Here is an 11066-nt window from a genome sequence, read left to right as displayed (position 1 = left end):
TGCAATCGCACATCAGCAGCAGTGTCTTCCAGTTCTGCGACTGTGGTGTGCTCTGTCTCCATAATGGTGTGCAGCATGTTGGCCACTGTGACTACTTTTCTATCATCCCGATGTAAAACCATCCCTGACATCTAATTTAAGCTGAGCTTAAAAAGCAAACAAACATGGTTGAGTTGGTTTCAGACTGGCTAGGCCGCAAGCCCACCTGAAGGGTATGTGAGGGAGATAGAGGAACTCAGTGTGTGTGTGCCAGAGAAAAGAGAGCAAATGTGGGCAAATATAATTTGCTGGGTTCCTCTCTCTTTTTAAAATCATAAACCCAACATTTGTGAACATTTCTGGCTTGTTTTCATTTGACTGTGTATGTCTTCTGGCTCTGGGCCCTAGGAAGGTTTTGGTATGCAGACCGCTGTGCTGAGAAACGTGGTCACCCCCGTGTCTTATTTGAGCATTTTAAAAAGGTCCAATGTCTATGCTACTTGAGGTTTGTAAAAAGCCTTAATTCAGGGAATGTTTTTGCGTAATTTATTGGTTGATCAATTACACATAATTGAAAATGCAAATTGCTGAAGACACCTGTCTCAAATCAAGGTAGACCATTTCCAACAGGGACAACGTCAGCCTACTGCAAATAAGGTGTGTCAGAAGACTGGTATGAATTTGACTTCCATGCGTATAGAGAATCTGCAGGTACCCACAGGGTGCTGCTCCCTTTGTATGACACAAATGATGTGCTAGTCATCATTTCCCTAACAAAAGTTGGAAGAACAGTCTAAACTACACACACAGCAGGATACATAAGTCTGTCTCCACAGGACGGTGGCCTGTTTCCCAGAGAAACGTTTGCCATTCAGTAGAAAGAAACATTATGGAGCAAATTGTAAAATTAGGTCTGCATTCGAAAAGATCTAGCAATGGCTCATAAAATCCTGGTTCCCAGGACAAAATAGCAGCTTCACGGGACAGTTTGGATCAGGAAAAGGGCTGGAGGGGAGAGCTAAAACCCCTCTGCTCGTGTTGCAGCTTCACTCCAGTGTGAGGCCCTTGCAGCCACTTTGGAGGAGAAGGATGGAAGCACCAGGAGATCTGCTCACATCCAGGCTCGGACTGGCCCACAGGGCAACAGGGCACATTCCCGGGGTGCCCCACCCACGGGGTGCCCCTGTGCCCCGCCGCACTTGGTAGCAATGAATACTCCCACCCTTAAGTACCCATTCTGCTCAAAACCCGATGCCCTCCCCACATACATTCCACTGCCCTCTCAGTGCCCCCAGTCCGGCCCTGCTCACATCTCATTTAGTTTTGTCCAACAGGGCAACTAAAAATGACAAGCAAAGGGTTTATCCAAGTAACAGTTATTAGCATGCCCTCGGGGCCAGCGTCATAGGAACATAGGAAGCTGCCATATACTGAGTCAGACCACTGGTCTATCTAGCTCAGTATTGTCTTTACAGACTGGCAGCGGCTTCTCCAAGGTTGCAGGCAAGAATCTCTCTCAGCCCTATTTTGGAGAAGCCAGGGAGGGAACTTGAAACCTTCTGCTCTTCCCAAATTGGCTCCATCCCCTGAGGGGAATATCTTACAGTGCTCGCACATCAAGTCTCCCATTCATATGCAACCAGGGTGGACTCTGCTTAGCTAAGGGGACAAGTCATGCTTGCTACCACAAGACCAGCTCTCCTCTCCAGCGTCAGATCTGGCCAAGCACTGGCCAAGGGCCGAGGAGTGCCCTTATCACACCTCAGCCTTTGTGGGATAGTCCTGCAAGCTGCAAATCCTTCCTGATCAACAGGCCATAACACAAAATTCAGTTCACATGTTATGGATGGAGGGATAGCTCTCCACAGCTTCGCTGTGTGTATGTGTGTGTATATGAGGAAGGGACCAAGCTGCAGAAAACTGATCAACAGACAGAAAATTTGTAGAGGCAAAGGCAAACTCTCATAAGAGGCACTGATCAGTGCAGTCACTGGAACTGTTTCTTTCCAACTCCACATTTGGTGATCAATCTGGCCAAGAGAGTATGGCAACGTTCAAACTGCAGGCAGCTGCACCCAAGGGGAAAGATCCAATCTCATCAAGCCATCCAAAGATACTGGCCTAGATGGCAAACTTTTGTATCTTGGGGAGCTGCTCTAGTCTACAAAGAGAGCTTTAGGAGCCACTAGTACATTTTGCCATACAAATGGACCCTGTAATGAATAACCAAGCATCAGAATAGAACTGGCTTGATCTGGCACAGTGAAGACTCCACAGCTGTAGAGCACATGTGCTCAAGCACAGGCAGGGCATGATTAACTCCATCTGACTGCAGCAGAGGGAGAGATGAGACAGCAGGGTCTACTCCATCCTCTTTCCTCTCAGGCCTCCACTAGCAGTCATTCCCGATGGGCGACATCAGTAGAAGGGGCAAGACAATGAGGACCTCCCCTGCCTACACCACTTCAGCTCAGCCAGCGCCATCAGACTCTTCTTCTCCCAGAACTATTTCCTATGTAGTCATCCCACCTGGTTATTATGTGAAAGTTTTGGTACCTGACTTTGCTTATTCTTCTCTTCCCTTTTTTTCTTTTTGTATCATACCTATTTGATTATAAACTGGTGACAGGGCCTATATTGTTTTTTAGCCTACTTTCTAAGGGGAAGAAGGGTTATGAGCTCACCATGTCGGTGTTAGTGTGTCCATGCCCCTAAAAACAATTGCTTATACAGTTGGATATAAACCAAAGGGAGGGGGACCTAGGAGACCTTGGCAGAATTATTATTATTTATTTTGCAGATCTGCCATATTGTTTCAAGATAGCAGCTACTCAAAGTAGAGGCCAAACCCCTTTGTAACACTTGTGTTGACAATCAGTTACATTTACAGCACATGGGAGGGGATCCTAGGTAAGAGTCATCATGCTAGAAGAGGTGGAAAATAAGTTCCATTTGTTCTACTAGGAACTAACCTATGCATAGCACCTAGAGATATTTAGGTGCTTTTAGTTTGTTTGTTTGTTTGTTTGTTTGTTTATAAACAAATGAATTATCATGAAACTCTGGAATGAATGAATGAATGAATGAGTATGTGTGTGTGTGGAGAGGGAGAGAGAGAGAGAGAGAGTCTCCCCAGCACCACCTGCCGACCTGTTTACCAAGGAGAGTCCTTTCTTTTCGGGAATCTGTCTCTGTTCTCTCCTTGTTTGGGGATGCTTTGTTCTTTTGTATAATTGGTCACATGAATTTCTGAGTCATTCTTTAGGATTCAGCTCCTTCCCTAGAGTCTCTGCAAATTAAATCTCCAGCTATGTGGGTGGATGCATCATATCTCTAGTGTACCTGGATGTAAATGGGTACAAAGCACTAAGGCACTATGTGGTGCTCAGCATATCATGGGTGGAATCTAGTCATCAGCAATGTGTAAAACGGCATGGGTGGGGGTGGGCAGTAATCCTTGAGATGAGACTGGGTTGTTACATGTGGGTCCCTGTTTTCATCTGTGCAGTGTTGGAGGGTATGGGCTTGGCTTGTTTGCTTTGGTGATCTGGAACAATGTGCTCTTTGTGCACTTTACTACCTGCTTTCCATCCGTGGCAGGCTTGTAGTCAGAATTCCAAGCCATGCCTCCCAGGTTGCTTCGCCACACCCCCTGCATATTCACAAGCGTGTTCCTATTTTCACCAGTGAAGGAGCGTATGAGATGAAAAATGCTTACCGTGCCTCCATTACGATTTTGTTGGGCCAGATAAATTTGCCTCTGTCGGAGGTACCACCAGCTGCTGTCTTGGGCTTAGAATATTTATCTTCTAAGAATTGCGGCACAATAGATTTTCTGCATTTTGTTTTCCCTGCTGCAGGGCTAAATAGCAACTAGAGGTGTGACTTTTAGGTCCAGGAAACCATGTTGGGTGTGGCGGGGGGGGGGTAGGGGTTAAGCACTCCCTCCTCTGCAGGGCTCCTCTGATCAAAACTGAGAACCCTCAGCTGCTTTAATATCAAATATAAAAGGGGGGCTGACTATGGATATCCCATAATGTGTGTAATGTGTGGTTTGGCCCCGAGCCTAGGTTCTGTTGCCGTATAGCTCAATGCCCATTTTCTGACACAAGGCAGATGTGGGATCATTTGTTGGACAGGATATAACACAATTGTGGTAAACTGAATGGATGAAGTCTGGTGTCTGGCTGTATTTAGGATTCTACTGTGGAATAGAAAGAACATTGATTTATTTTAGGTGGGGAAAACTGCATCTCAGAAACGAGGGGAAATGTCTAGGCCGGTCCTTTCTTGAGGGGAGGGTCCAGAAGGTGGTGCTGGGGGACTACTGCTCGGCCCCGTGGCCGTTGGCCTGTGGGGTCCCGCAGGGATGGTCTTGTCCTCCATGCTGTTTAACATCTACATGAAGCCGCTGGGAGAGGTCATCCGGGGACTTGGACTGAGTTGTCAGCAATATGCAGATGACACTCAGCTCTATCTCTCCTTGTCATCTGATCCTAGGGAGGCGGTGGATGTCCTGAATCGGGGGCTGGAGGCCGTGATGGGTTGGATGTGGGCTAACAAACTGAAATTGAATCCGGACAAGATGGAGGTACTGTTGGTCAGTAGGAGAGCCAGTCGGGATGAGGAGATTTTACCGGTTCTGGATGGGATTGTACTCCCCTTGAAGGAGCAAGTACGCAGCTTGGGGGTACTACTGGACCCGGCTCTGCTTTTGGAAGCTCAGGTGGAGGCGGTGGCCAGGGGTGCCTTTGCACGGCTTCGGCTGGTGCACCAGCTGCGTCCCTTTCTTGAGAAGGCAGAGCTGGCCACGGTTACCCACGCCTTAGTCACATCACGGCTGGATTACTGCAACGCGCTCTATGTGGGGCTGCCCTTGAAGAATATCCGGAAACTGCAGCTAGTGCAAAACGCGGCAGCGAGGGTTTTATCCGGAGCTGCCCATTGGGACCATATCACCCCCATTTTGAAAGAGCTGCACTGGCTGCCAGTTCGTTTCCGGGTCCAATTCAAGGTGCTGGTTTTGACCTTTAAAGCCCTAAACGGTTTGGGCCTGGAGTATTTGAGGGACCGCCTGCTCCCAAGGGTTGCTGCCCACTTGACAAGGACATCTGAGGGGGCCCTGCTCCGGGTGCCGACAATGAGGGAGGCCCAGCTGTCGTGCACTCGGAACAGGGCCTTCTCTGTTGCTGCTCCTAGACTCTGGAATGCTCTCCCAGTGGCCATTCGTTCCTCAGACTCCATCACAGCTTTTAGAAAGCTTTTAAAGACTTGGCTTTTTACCCAGGCTTTTACATAATCGTTTTTACTGCTGCTTCTGTGTGTTTTTATCTGTTGTATTGTTTTTATCCCTGTTTTATATGTTTTTAGCTTGATGTTTTTATTGCTTGATGTTTTTATTGCTTTTTATTGTGTGTTTTAAGTTTTGTAAACCGCCTTGGGGTTTTCTTTTAACGAAAGGCGGTATAGAAATGTAAAAATAAAAAATAAATAAATAAAATAAATGAGGCTCAGGAGACGAGGCTCTCAAGCTCTAGACTTGAGAAAAAGCAAGTGTTCCTGGTAGCTGCATAACAGGCAGAAATTTCACAGGTGCAACTTTTCCTGTCATGTGAAAACCTAGGAGTGAGAAAAGCTGCCTTTACTGATTTTCTTTCTGTCACACAGCCAAACAAAATATTTAGAACCCTCTTTTTTGGGGTGGCGGGGGGAGTGTGGCTGTAAAGTCATAGATATAAAATTCCTTAGGCTGTGTAGGTAGTTCTCAGATACTGACTAGGTCATCAAAAATTGCTTTGTTATTTCAGACATAGATTGAGGCCTATATCTATAGCCCTCTCCAGTGTAGGCATTATGAAAAGTATGGACATTGTACCCCAGTACAACACTGATGGGGATATACCAGCAAGCCCCAGCCATCACAGAGACTTGCTCCATAGGCCCACCCCACCCCTGTCCATGAGTACAGTGTTTATCTGTAGAAAGCTGATCTAGAGAAGAGAGCTTGTGGTAGCAAGAGGTCTTGTGGTAGCAAGCATGAATTGTCCCCTTTGCTAAGCAGGGTCCACTCTGGTTTTCATTTGAATGGAAGACTGTAAGATATTCCCCTTGGGGGCTGTGGCCACTCTGGGAATAGCATCTGCATACTTGTATGCAGAAGGTTTCAAGTTTCCTCCCTGGCATCTCCAGATAGGGCTGAGAGGGACTCCTGCCTGCAACCTTGAAGAAGCCGCTGCCAGTCTGTGTAGACAATACTGAGCTAGATGGACCAATGGTCTGAATCAGTATAAGGCAGCTTCCTATGTTCCTAGATTACTTCCGTACCTGAGAAGAGATCCTTCCTGTGACTAGGACCACTGTGTAATCAGAAACAGAGAAAGGGTGGGCGAGGAGGGTCCTTAACTTGTCTCCACTGGCTACTTTCTCCCCCCCCCCACCCCTGTGCCACAAATTACCCTCAAGCTACTTTTCCTGTCTCAGGGGAAGAGATACAGGTTCATGTGTATTTTCCTCCATGGGGAGAAATGCAGCTTGCTGGGGGCAACAATGATGAAAAACAGTCATCAGGAGAAAGTGTCTTCTCCGCTCTTGACTGGAGCCTCCAGTGGCTCCTTTTCTTTTCTTTTCTTTTTTTTTTTAAAGCTACACAGTATCATTTAGACCTGGCATACAATGGCAGACATACTGAGCAAGAGTATGTCAGCCTAGTAATGTTGTATTTACATAATTTGAACAAATGCAATATTGCATTACAAAGTAAAAGCCCATTAGAAATAATGGGCTTACTCTTGGGTAACATAATTTGCTTACATTTTGTATTTGTTCAACTTATGTCAATTGCACAAACACAGTGTTACTAGGCTGATGTACCCCTGCACAGTATGTGATCAGCCATTGACTCCAGAGAAAGATCATGACAAACAAAAGTATAATGGAAGGCAAAGTGGAGGCCTCTGGAATCTATTTAACTTTACTCACACTTAACGTTCTATCAGAAGGCCACACACACCCGATAGCGAAATGAAATGAAAAGGAATGTTAGGCACCTCGGTCCAGACGCTTTTGGTGCCTGCAGTTTAGCTGCAGAAGACAAATACAACATGTTTGTCCCTCAAACGTCATAGATACTCCTGAGATGCAAATTCCTCCTTCATTATCCTCCCCGACCTCGAAATGCCAAACTACTGCCTTATTTTTAAAAAAATTCAAACCCAGATTTTCTACTTTCAGTACAAATTTGGGTTAGGATGGAGGCAGAGGTACTCTTACCCCTGGACTTCAGGGTCAAAGTCCAAGGCCTCCACAGCCCCTGGGGGCCCCCAAATCCTCTTTAGTCTGTCCTGGGCAGTGTGGTCGCCCCGGCTGAGCATGAGGATGCTTAATTTGCAGGAGAGTGTGGGCCTCCAAAGGCCTTTAGGTCCAGGCTCCAAAATTACCTAGGTGCACCTCTGGACAGAGGACTAGTGCTGGAGGAGAAATAACAACATCCATGTAATTCCTGCAGTGGTCTTGAGCCACCTTTTGGAAGCAGCCAGAATCGCAAACCACGGCAAAAACCAAGATCCAAAAAGTGAGTAGTACCCTATGTGAAAATCACACGTTTATCAGGCAGAGTGGACTATTCAGCACTATCTGTTTATTGTACTGACATATAACAAAAAGTCCATTGTTAACTATGAATGATGCTTTTGGCATCATTCCATTGTCCTAATATCAGTCATGACTGTTATTGAGGCAATGGAATTATGCCCAAAGCTTATACTCAAACCCATTTGATGTGAACAAACTGACCTTCCCCCATGAGATCTGGGTGTCATTGGCAACAAGCAGGTCTGTACCCAGCTGGTGGCATGGTGTGTACGTGCCACACCAAAAGATTCTCTTTCCTCTCCAGCCTCACTGAACATTTTATAACCTGCCTCCCCTGACTTCTGCAATTTTTTTCTTTGAGGCTGGTTACAGGCCTGGCACCAAGTGAGCTCTCCTCCTGGGGCAAATGACAGCTGCAGGGGATGGAAATCCAGACTGGGACCATGGTGGAGGCAAAATATTAATCCTCTCATCCCCTCACATCACAGTACAGATCAAAGCCCCTCACCGCTCCTATTTAGAGAGGGGGGAAAGCTCAAGCACACCAGCCCTAATGACGTGCTCAGTGATGTATGTATGTATGTATGTATTTAATTTATACCCCGCCCAAACTTATGTCTCTGGGCGGCTCTGGGTGTTAACACATGATGTGGCCTTTAAACTTGACTTGTGATCTTCCTTATCTGAACATTACTTGCTCCATTTTGGAAAACTCCCCCAAAACAAATGAATCAAGAGGTGCAGAGTCTTCATCTGGAGACATGACCAAGCATTGAGAAGACCCAGCTAACATGCAAAATAGCACCAGGGGAAAAAAAATTGCACCTATATTAACTTTATTTTTCTCTGGCACAGAAGGGCACTTCCATGTAGCAGAGAACCTGTGTTAGATAGTTATGTTCAGTGTTGGAAGGTCAGTATACAGTGCATGTGTGTGCAATAGCATTCTTCATGCAGTTCATACCAGTCATGACAATAGATATGGGTAACTCACTAATTTCTTATAAAGAAGTATTGCCTATATGTGAATTTTGTCATGTCTGAAGCATCTCCAACATTATATGGTGAATAACCAGATATCATTGCCTCTTTCCATTAAGTAAATAATTCCAAATCAGAGTCAAGGTAGAAATCAATGGAATCCACTCTATTCTGTGGTGGTCAGACCTCACTTGGAATAGCAGCTGACACAGTGCACAGCGTTCTGGCTTTGGAGCACTCCACCTGGGCTGCTGCACATAAATACATACGCAAGGCAGCACCAATGCTGTTGAGAACAGGAGGTTGCGCAAGCAGCACTGCGGCAGTTATTCCTATTCGCTACCATGGGAAAACTGCAGTTGTGGTGCCTGCACAACTGTTCATTCTCAGCAGTGTCAGGGATGCCTTATGAGTCCACAGCAGCCCCAGCACAGAGTTCCAGTGCCAGAATGCTGCGCATCATGTTGACCACTGTGTCCCGTTCTGGGCCCCATATTTTAAGGAGGACATTGATGGACTGGAATGGGTATATAGGTGTGCGACAAAGATAGTGAGGGGTCTGGAAACCAAGTCCTCTGGGGGACTATTGAAGTTGCTGGGTATACGTAGTCTAGATAAGAGAAGGGGAGAGACAATAGTCTTCAAGAAGGGGCAGGCTTGTTTTGCGTTGCTCCTGAGAGCAGGACTACTACCACCCACTGGCCATCCTGACAGTCTACTGGGCCTGCTGTGTGGCATGAAAGATAGCCCTGACAGTGTTGCACAAGAGGTTGTGCAATCCCTATGCAGCTACACAGTGCTCCTTCCGTTGGAAGCAATGGAAGGAGTGCTGCTTGGAGTCATCATACTACTGACCTCTTGCACAACACCATCAGGCCTGCCTTTCATGCCACACAGCAGCCTTGGCAGGTCCCTTATGCTGGCAAACCACTGTGTAGAATGTTGACTAGTTGATTCCAATTACAAGGAAGCTGATTTAGGCTACCCATTCGGAGGCATTTCCTAACTGTGAGAGCTGTTTGAGGGTGGAACCGTCTGTCTCATGCAGTGGTGGGCTCTCCTTTGCTGTGGGTTTTCAAACAGGGGCTGGATGGTCTCTGGGATGCTGTAGCACTTTTCTGCACTGAGTAGGGAGTAGGACCAGAAGACCTCCAAGGTCCTGTCCAACTTCAAAATTATATGATTCTATGGATCTGGTAACATGGTATTGTAATGGATGCCAGTAATGTGAAGGTAAACACTTACCTTTAATGCATGAATTATAACTTTACAAGGTAGAGAGAGTATGCAGGTTATGGAGTGCCTTAATGAATCCACTCCTTGGGGAAATGTGAAATCCCTCTGGCACATGGGTTTGCATGAGATAAGGGCAGCACATTATAAACAAACAGGGACATATCAGTGCTGATGAGCAATAATCGCCCCAAAGGGATTTCATCAATTCATTACAAGCAATAAATGCTTGCAGAGGCTTCAGATGTATAAAGTTGAGTCAACTAATAGCAAAGGGGCATTCCAGTCCTTTAGCGTTATTAGGAAATGTTTCCAGTTAAATACTCCATTTAGCTGATCTTCTTGTTTCAGACATTAAGTCTTGTAAGCTCCCTACTCAGGAGTGTGGATCTGGTAATTGTTCCATCTGGCCGCTGTGATCAATTTGCTCGATTCTTTGCTGATAAAGTCACCCGCCTTCGACTAGAGTTGGACTCTACCTCTACAGGATCCGATCAAATAGAGGAGATTTCACTTTGTGATGTTACATGGGACACCTTTGAGTTTGTCGAGGATATAGATACAATTCTTTTGGGTATGGGTGCTGCAACATGTTGCTTGGACCCTTGCCCTTCTTAGCTGGTTAGAGTAGCCAGTGGGAATGTAAATTCTTGGCTACAGGAGCTGGTTAACTCCTTTTTACATGAGGGTTTTGTGCCAACAGCCCTTAAAGAGGCGGTAGTTCGCCCTCACTTAAAGAAACCCTCCCTGGACCCTGAGGTCTTTGAAAACTATAAGCCGATCTCCAACCTCCCTTTTTTAGTGAAGGTGTTGGAGAGGGTTGTATGTGCCTAGCTCGAGAGGGTTTTGGAGGAAACCAATTACCTTAATTCTTATCAGTCAGGTTTCAGGCCTTGGCATAGCATGGAGACAGCAGTGGTCGCTCTCGTAGATGACCTACTTCGGGATCTTGACAAGGGTAGTGTCCCTCTCTTGGTCCTTTTAGGTCTCTCAGCAGCTTCTGACACTATTGATCATGCTATCCTTCTCGACCGCCTGTGTGGGTTGGGTATCGGGGGCACTGTTTTATTTTATTTTATTATTTAAGGTTCTGTTCATACCTTAGCAGGCGTGTCTAGTCAGTATGCATTGAGGACAGGTGTTCTGACCCATGGCCACTCCTTTATGGAGTTCCCCAGGGTTCAGTTCTTGCCCCTATCCTTTATAACATCTATATGAAGCCTCTGGGTCAGGTCATTTTCCTGTTTGGGGTGAGATTCCATCAATACGCTGATGATACTCAG

Source organism: Hemicordylus capensis, chromosome 2 (assembly GCF_027244095.1).
Source record: "Hemicordylus capensis ecotype Gifberg chromosome 2, rHemCap1.1.pri, whole genome shotgun sequence".
Lineage (NCBI taxonomy): Eukaryota > Metazoa > Chordata > Lepidosauria > Squamata > Cordylidae > Hemicordylus > Hemicordylus capensis.
The sequence above is the reverse complement of the archived record's forward strand: the minus strand, read 5'-3'. Positions refer to the sequence as shown.